Genomic DNA, 9,092 nt, shown 5'->3' on the forward strand with positions numbered 1-9,092 from the left:
TTTGAGACAGAGTCTCACACTGTCACCCAGTCTGGAGTGCAGTGGCATGATCTCGGCTCACTGCAACCTCCCCCTCCTGGGTTCAAGTGATTCTCCTGCCTCAGCCTCCTGAGTAGCTGGGATTACAGGCGCCTACCACCATGCGCAGCTAATTTTTGTATTTTTAGTAGAGACGGGGTTTCACCATGTTGGCCAGGCTGGTCTCAAACTCCTGACCTCATGATTTGCCCGCCTCAGCCTCCCAAAGTACTGGGATTACAGGCGTGAGCCACCGTGCCCGGCCAGGATAGGGGTTTTATTTTGGCTTGGGAGTCATAGCTTGTTTGTGTAATGACACAAAGGACTCAAAAGAGAAGGAGAAGTAGGAAGACAGAGGAGTCAACGCGAATAGTCAATGGATCAAAGCGCCCAAGAGGTGGGAAGGGGTAAGGCAGAGCACAGGACCCAGGAGGCAGAGGTTACTGTGAGCCGAGATCGCACCACTGCACTCCAGCCTGGGTGACAGAGCGAGACTCCGTCTCAAGGAAAAAAAAAAAAGGAATTATGAGTACCTGCCTCATAAATTTGGGCTGATGATTAAAGGAGACAATGCATGTAATACGCTTACCATTGTGCCTTGCACACGGGAACATTGCATAAATGGTAGCTGTTATTATTATAACAGGAGTGCAGGAGGAAAAAGAAGGCGCACATACAGGTGAGTTCACAGGTTTGGTTGCAGGAAGTTGAATACGTTCTGTTTTTTCTTTTCTTTTTCTTTCTTTCTTTTTTTTTTTTTGAGACAGAGTATTGCTCTGTCACCCAGGCTGCAGTGCAGTGGCAGGATCTTGGCTCACTGCAACCTCCGCTTCCCAGGTTCAAGTGATTCTCCTGCCTCAGCCTCCTAAATAGCTGGGATTACAGGCATGTGCCACCAAGCCCAGCTAATTTTTGTGTTTTTAGTAGAGACGGGGTTTCACCATGTTGGCCAGGCTGGTCTTGAACTTCTGACCTCAGGTGATCTGCCTGCCTCAGCCTCCCAAAGTGCGGGGATTACTGGCATGATCCACCATGCCCAGCCTACTAACCTCGATGATTTCTTAAACCCAAACCTGATAGGCCACTGTCTACTTTTGAACTCTTTAATGTTTCTCTTGGCCTCAGGATAGAATTGAAGCTCTCACTTAAGACTTAGAGGCTCCTCGTGATCTGGTGTCTGCTTATCTCTCCAGCTTCATTCCTAATCACTACTTCCAGTTTGCATCCTCTTTCCTCACCCATGAATACATCCCCTTTCTACACTCCTGCCATGCAGTAACTTTCAGTTCCCGATCTCCCAGCTTTCTCTTGACTGGGCCTTTTCACAGTCTGCTTCCTCTGCATAGGACATGAATGTTCCACCCGGCAGCCTCAGCCACAAAACCTAATTCCTCGTGGGCCTCCAGGGCTCAGTTTGCTCTTCCTCAGCCCCTCCCCTGTTCGGGACAGGTTCCCAAGACCCTAGTGCCTTCCTTGCCGCGGCACTCCGCACTAGGAGCTGTGTCTGCGCTGTCATCTGCTTCCCTGTAGGCTGGGAGTCCAAGAAGATATGGGCCTGTGGATGTGGTTCACTGCTGCAGCCCAGCACCCAGCACAGATACAACACTATGTATCAGCCTCATAGTCTGAAACGGGTGTTTGAGAATGAACAAGTGGGAGTTGGAGGCAGCTGACCTTGAATTTAGATCCGCAGGCTTTCTGATTTAACTAATAGTTGTGTTTTTTGTATTCATTTGCCTTCAGTTCCCATGCCCTTCTTCCTTTGGAGAGCCCTGTGGAAACAATTTTTCTTTTTTCTTTCCTTTTATTTTTTAAACAGAGTTTCACTTTGTCACCAGGCTGGAGTGTGGTGGCATGATCTCAGCTCACTGCAACCTCTATTTCCTGGGTTGAAGCGATTCTCCTGCCTCAGCCTCCTAAGTAGCTGGGATTACAGGTGCCTGCCACCATGGCTGGCTAAGTTTTATAATTTTAGTAGAGACGGGGTTTCACTATGTTGACCAGGCTGGTCTCCAACTCCTGACCTCAAGCGATCCACCCGCCTTGGTCTCCCAAAATGCTGGGATTACAGGCCTGAGCCACCGTGCCCGGCCTGGAAACAGTTTTTCTAATGAACAACATGTTGGATGTACATTAGACAGTTACAAATGTGGCATTATAGGTTCATGATTTTAGAGGTTAGCAATCAAGTCCAATTTCCTCATTTCAAATGGAAGAAAACAGGTCCCCAAAGCTGCGGTGGCTTGTTAGTGGCAGGCTAGTTGTAGCTGTAAAATTGGGACTAAGCCTCAGATTTCTTGATTCCAGTGCTCTTTCTCCTATCCCATACCATGCTGTGATGGATTAAAGATGACCACAAGTCCTTTGATACTCTTCCCATTGAGAGGTGGCCTCTATCACACTTTCCCTTGAATCTGGATGGGTTCTGGAACTTCTTAGACCAAAAAAATAAAGGAAAAGGGATAACCCAGTCTGGGTGGGACCAGCTACGTAATTTGTGGAGCCCAAACTGAAAATGTGAGACCCCTTTTAAGAAATTAAAAATTTCAAGAAAGACTGGGTGTGGTGGCTCACGCTTATAATCCCAGCACTTTGGGAGGCTGAGGCGGGTGGATCACTTGAGGTCAGGAGTTTGAGACCGGTCTAGCCAACATGGTGAAACCCTGTCTCTACTAAAAATACACAAAATTAGCCGGACATGGTGGTATGCATCTGTAATCCCAGCTACTCGGGAGGCTGAGGCAGGAGAATCGCTTGAACCCAGGAGGCGGAGGTTGCAGTGAGCCGAGATCACGCCATTGCTCTCCAGCCTGGGCAACACAACGAGGCTCCATCTCAAAAAAAAAAAAAAGGAATTTCAAGATAGCAAAATCAGAGCATCAAGCTAAGCACAGAGCCCTGTGCAACTGCACAACCACCCCCAGGAAGCTGGTCCCGGTGCCAGTTTTAGGGCCCAGGTCTTAAGAGACTGGCAGCTTCCAGTTCCTGTCTCTTGGAACACATGATCAGGCCAGTCACCACATAAGCAGTCATCTACCCCAAGAGCACCATGCCGTGAGAAGGCCAAGCCACATAAAGCGGCCCTGTAGGATGAGATGCCATGTAAGGAGAGGGAGTGGAAGGCCAAGGAGCACTAAGGCACCCAGCATGTGAGTGGAAAAGGCATCTTGGAAGCGAATCCTCCAGCCCCGGCTACCCCCACTAGATCAGAAAAAAAGCAACCAGCCAAGGTCTTCCCAACTTCCTGACCCAGGAATGGAAACAAAATGGTCGTTTTAGGCCACTAGGTTTTGGGATAGTTTGTTACACAGCAATAGATAACAGGAACACATACTATCTCTAGCATTCTTCAAAATGCCAGTGAAATGCTGTCTTTTGAAGCACAAAGTTCTGTTTGTATAAAGTGTCATCATTCTGTGATTCCCAAATTACATACTAAATATATGTGTATGCATATTGCAAGCATATGAATGTCACTTTGGTGATAAAAATATATAAATGTGGCCAGGCACGGTGGCTCAGGCCTGTAATCCCAGCGCTTTGGGAGGCTGAGGCAGGCGGATCACTTGAGGTTAGGAGTTCGAGACCAGCCAAGACAACATGGGAAAACCCCATCTCTACTAAAAATACAAAAATTAGCAGGGTGTGGTGGCACACACCTGTAGTCCTAGCTACTTGGGAGGCTGAGGCATGAGAATCGCTTGAACCCGGGAGGCGGAGGTTGCAGTGAGCTGAGATCTCACCATTGCACTCCAGCCTGGGCAATAGAGTGAGACTCCATCTCAAAAATAAATAAATAAATTAATTAATTAATTAAATAAAATATAAATATGCACTTCACACTATGGACATACATTGTTTTGGCATCAGCCTTATCAGACCTTTTTAATTTAAAATATGTAAGTTCAGAATATTTTCCTTGGCATCTGTGAATACTTCTCTATCATTGTGCTTATAACAATGTATGATAATTGTCTATGTATTTATCTCCTTGACTAGATCCATGCCTTTCAAACTACACAAGCAACCTATTAGTGGGGCATGAAATCCATTTTTTCAATGAAATGGGATAAAATAAAAACATAAGTATGCATTGCACACAAGTAAGTATGAAACCAAGAAACTTGCAGGATTGCAGGATTGCAGGATTGTGTGTGTGTGTGTGTTGTGGCCACTGGAATAGATTGTGAGATCCTAAGGGCAGGGTCCATGCCCAGCCTATTCACCACTGCATCCCCAGCAGCCAGTGCACTGTTTGGCACATGTAGGTGTTCTGTAAATATGTGTTAAATGAATGAAATTTATTCTTGAATGCTTCTATTAAGAGATGAACATCCTCGTCTTCTTGGGACCCTTCACCCTTTCCTAAAAATAGTGCTGGGCTCGAGACTTGTACTTCAGGGAGTCTTACAGCAATGTATTTATTATTCATCCAATTTCAGTTTTCAGTTTGGGCCTACATATCTACACCAGTGTGAACTTTCTGTTAACTGCCTGCCGGAACAGAAACTATCTACTCTCTCCCCAAATATGTCAAGAGTAAAAAAGGAGGGAGAGAGAGAGGAAGAGAAGGAAGGAAGGAAGGAAGGAAGGAAGGAAGGAAGGAAGGAAGGAAGGAAGGAAAGGAGGCAGGGAGGGAAGAAACAAATATCAGTTATAGGTTTATATCAGAAACTCTTTTTTTTTCTATTATATATATATATATATTTTTTTTTTTTTAAATACAGATGGGGGGGTCTCACTGTGTTGCCCAGGCTGGTCTCGAACTCCTGGGCTCAAGCGATTCTCCCATCTTGGCCTCCCAAGGTGCTGGGATTACAGGCATCAGCCACTGTGCTGGGCCTATACCAGACACTCTTAAAGATTGTTATTATACAATAGGCCAGGCAATTTTAACACACCATCTCATTTAATTGCCAAAGCAAGCTATAGCACAATATTTACCCCATTTTAAACATGCTCAGGGAGGTTAAGTAACTCCTCTAAAGTCGCCTAGGCTGGGTGCAGTGGCTCACACCTGTAATCCCAACATTTTGGGAGGCCGAGGCAGGCGGATCACCAGAGGTCGGGAGTTTGAGACTAGCCTGACCAACATGGAGAAACCCCATCGCTACTAAAAATACAAAATTAGCCGGATGTGGTGGTGCATGCCTGTAATCCCAGCTACTCATGAGGCTGAGGCAGGAGAATTGCTTGAACCCAGGAGGTGGAGGTTGCGGGGTGAGTTGAGATCGCGCCATTGCACTCCAGCTTGGCCAATAAGAGTGAAACTCCATCTCAGAATAAATAAACAAATAAATGAAAATAAAGTCGCACAACTACTAAGTGAGAGGTATGTATTTAATGTGAACTCAGGCCCGGCCAGCTCCATAGCTTTGTGAGCGCTGCATGTCACTCTGCTGCCCCCATGCAGTTAACCAAAGCACCTACACAAAGGGTTTCGCTAAGACAAGACATCCTATGAATGGGACATTTTCTCTATCAATCTATGCAGAACTGACCTATGTAGACACAACTTAAGGTAAGTGTTTATGATGCAGACATTATCAGTGGAGTTCCTCAACTTTTGGTGATTTGTAAATAAACCAGGAACTCACTCTACCATCAGCATGCCTCCTTGAGTGCCACACTTTAAAATGCATAGTTCATCAATTTCATTTCAGGTGTAGGTGTTTGCTTGGTTATTTTCATAAATGAATATTCATTTCATTTATTTTGAGACAGGGTCTCACTCTGTCACCCAGGCTGGAGTGCAGTGGCACAAACCTAGCTCATTGCAGCTTCAAACTCCTGGGCTCAGGCGATCCTCCCACCTCAGCCTCCCAAGTAGAAGGACTACAGGTGTGTGACACCACACCTGGCTCATTAAAAGGATTTTTTTTTTTGTAGAGATGGGGTCTCACAATGTTTCCCAGGCTGGTCTCAAGCTCCTGGTGGGCTCAAGTGATCCTCCTGCCTCGGTCTTCCAAAGTGCTGGAATTACATGTGTAAGTCCCTGTACCTGGCCTTATTTTATTTTAAAATAAAGTCATAAAGTTATATTTTAGAATAGTTTTAGATTTACAGAAAAGTTGCAAGAATATTAGAGAGTTCTTGTATAGCCTGCACCCAGTTTTCCTATGGTTACTTTATTTTTAAATATTTAATTTAATTTAATTTATTTATTTATTTTGAGACGGAGTCTTGCTCAGTTGGCAGGCTGGAGTGCAGTGGCGCGGACCTCGGCTCACTGCAACCTCTGCCTCCCGGATTCAAGCAATTCTCCTGCCTCAGCCTCCCGAGTAGCTGGGACTACAGGTGCGTGCCACCATGCCCGGCTAATTTTTGTATTTTTAGTAGAGACAGGGTTTTGCCATGTTGGCCAGAATAGTCTCGATCTCTTGACCTCGTGATCTGCCCACCTCAGCTTCCCAAAGTGCTGGGATTACAGGCGTGAGCCACCGCGCCTGGCCTATTTTTAAATATTTTAAATCGTAACTGCGATAATGAATTACTAACAATAGAAAAAGTTGCCTCTACCCTGTGCTGTTTGGAATGCATTATATATGTGTCTCAGAACACTCAGAGACAGGTGCCAGGCCGTAACGCATAAGGCAGTTACAAAGACTTCCTCTGAAACTAGCAGCTTCAGATAAGAAAGTGGGAGTCATCCCGAGTCTCTGAGAGAGGTAACATCTTATCCCGAGTTTCCGGAGAGAGGTAATATTTTATTCCAGCTTGGACTGCTAACTGGCCTGCAGCCCAAACCCAAGAATTTGGTCTTGAGTCAAAAGAGTATGTCTTTTTTCAAATCCCGCAATTCATAAGCTTGTCGAATTTCTTTCAAAATTATCCTTTGTTTGTTTGATATGCCATCTTTCCCAGGTCTTAGTGTCCTTGGGAGCCCCTGAAAATTTACCCATAGAAAAGCAAACTTAAACAAAAGTCAACATAAAGGACTGTAGGAAGCACCAAGAGAACAGGAGCAAACAGATGAAGACAAAATCCTAGAGAGGTAAGGGATTACTTGAGGCAACGCCACCAGTACTAGTACACAGACAGGTCTCTCATTCAGAGTTCCCTTGGAGTAGATGCTCTTGGGGATATCTGCTAAGCCCATACTGCTTTCTCTGGGCACCAGCCCACCCACAGGGCAGTCAAGCCTATGCATAACCCTGTCCTCTCAGCCATAGTTATTGATTCTTTTTTTGTTGAGATGGAGTCTCGCTTTGTTGCCCAGGCTGGAGTGCAGCTGCACGATCTTGGCTCACTGCAACCTCCACCTCCTGGGTTCAAGCGATTCTCCCACCTCAGCCTTCCCTGTAGCTGGGACTACAGGCGCACACCACCATGCCTGGCTAATTTTTGTATTTTTAGTAGAGACTGGGTTTCACCTTGTTGGCCAGGCTGGTCTTGAACTCCTGACCTCAGGTGATCCACCCGCCTCAGCCTCCCAAAGTGCTGGGATTACAGGTGTGAGCCACCGCGCCTGGTCCATAGTTACTGACTCTTGACTGGACTCATGACCCAAGTTGAGCCACTGGCCTCTCCCTCTCATGATCTTGCTGTTGGGATTCAGCGATTCCCATCCATTTCCACTGGTGGCCTGACCTGAGGACAGAGAGGAGGCCATCTTTTGCCTTGTGTTCAGAGAAGCAGAGGAGGCAGGTCTGCCAAGAATGAGAGTGAGACAGACACACAGAAAGAAGCTGAGTAGAAGACTGAGGCCCAGAGAGCGAGAGCAGCCTGCCTGACTTCTCAGTGGCTTTCAAGGCCCTGGTTCTGGTTCTTCTGGAAGCCTGGCTGCCTCCTGCCCTTGGATTTCATGAGACATCTTTGAAGGTTTGTGTTCAATTACCTTCTTTTTTTTAAAAAAAAAAAAAAGATGGCTGGGCACAATGGCTCACGCCTGTAATCCCAGCACTTTGGGAGGCTGAGGTGGGCAGATCATTTGAGGCCAGGAGTTTGAGACCAGTCTGGCCAACATGGTGAAACCCTGTCTCTACTAAAAATACAAAAATTAGCTGGGTGTGGCAGCATGCACCTGTGGTCCCAGTTACTTGGGAGGCTGAGGTGGGAGGATCACTTGAGCCCAGGAGGTCAAGGCTGCAGTGAACCGAAATCTCGCCACGTCACTTCAGCCTGGGCGACAGAGCAAGATCTATCTCAAAAAAAGAAAAAGACATTTGTGAATGGCTGTGCTGTAACCCTGAAAGTTAAGTTTAATTTTCCTGTTCTTTTTTTATTATTATACTTTAAGTTCTGGGATACATGTGCAGAACGTGCAGGTTTATTACATAGGTATACACGTGCCATGGTGGTTTGCTGCACCCATCAACCTGTCATCTACATTAGGTATTTCTCCTAATACTATCCCTCCCCTGGCCCCCTACCCCCCAACAGGCCCCAGTGTGTGATGTTCCCTTCCCTGTGTCCATGTGTTCTCATTGTTCAACTCCCAGTGATTTTCCTGTTCTTAAAAAAATCTTTTTCTGATTATAAGTACAGTCTGTGGCCATGCCACCCTGAATTTGCCTAATCTCATCTGATTGTAAATACATGCTCATTGTGGAAATTTTAATTCGCTTTCGTCTCATTATGAGACACATTTTCGTTATGTTTATATATCCTGAAAAGCATAAAATGAAAACCAAATCACCTGTAATGAAACGTGTACACACATTGGACAAAAGATATGTACACAAATGTTCATAGCAGTACTATTCATAAAGGCCCCAAACTGGAAATTGTCCAAATGCCTGTCAACAGGAAAGTGGGGAAATAAATCAGGGGGTATTCACACACTGGAACATGACACAGAATTATCTACAATTGCATGCAACAATATGGATCAATCTTATGTGATAGTGAGCAAAAGAAGCAAGACACAAAAGTGCAAAGTTCATTATTCCATTCATAAATAACACAAAAACAGGCAAAACTAATGTATGCTGTTAGATGCTAGGACAGTGGTTACACTTGGGGGGTGACAGTGACTAAAGGGAGCTCAAGGAGGAGCATCTAGGATGCTGATCATGTTTTGTTTTTTGATTTGGGTGCTGGTGACACGAATGGATTCACCCTGTGAAAATTCA

Source organism: Hylobates moloch, unplaced genomic scaffold (genome assembly GCF_009828535.3).
Source record: "Hylobates moloch isolate HMO894 unplaced genomic scaffold, HMol_V3 SCAFFOLD_7, whole genome shotgun sequence".
Classification (NCBI taxonomy): domain Eukaryota; kingdom Metazoa; phylum Chordata; class Mammalia; order Primates; family Hylobatidae; genus Hylobates; species Hylobates moloch.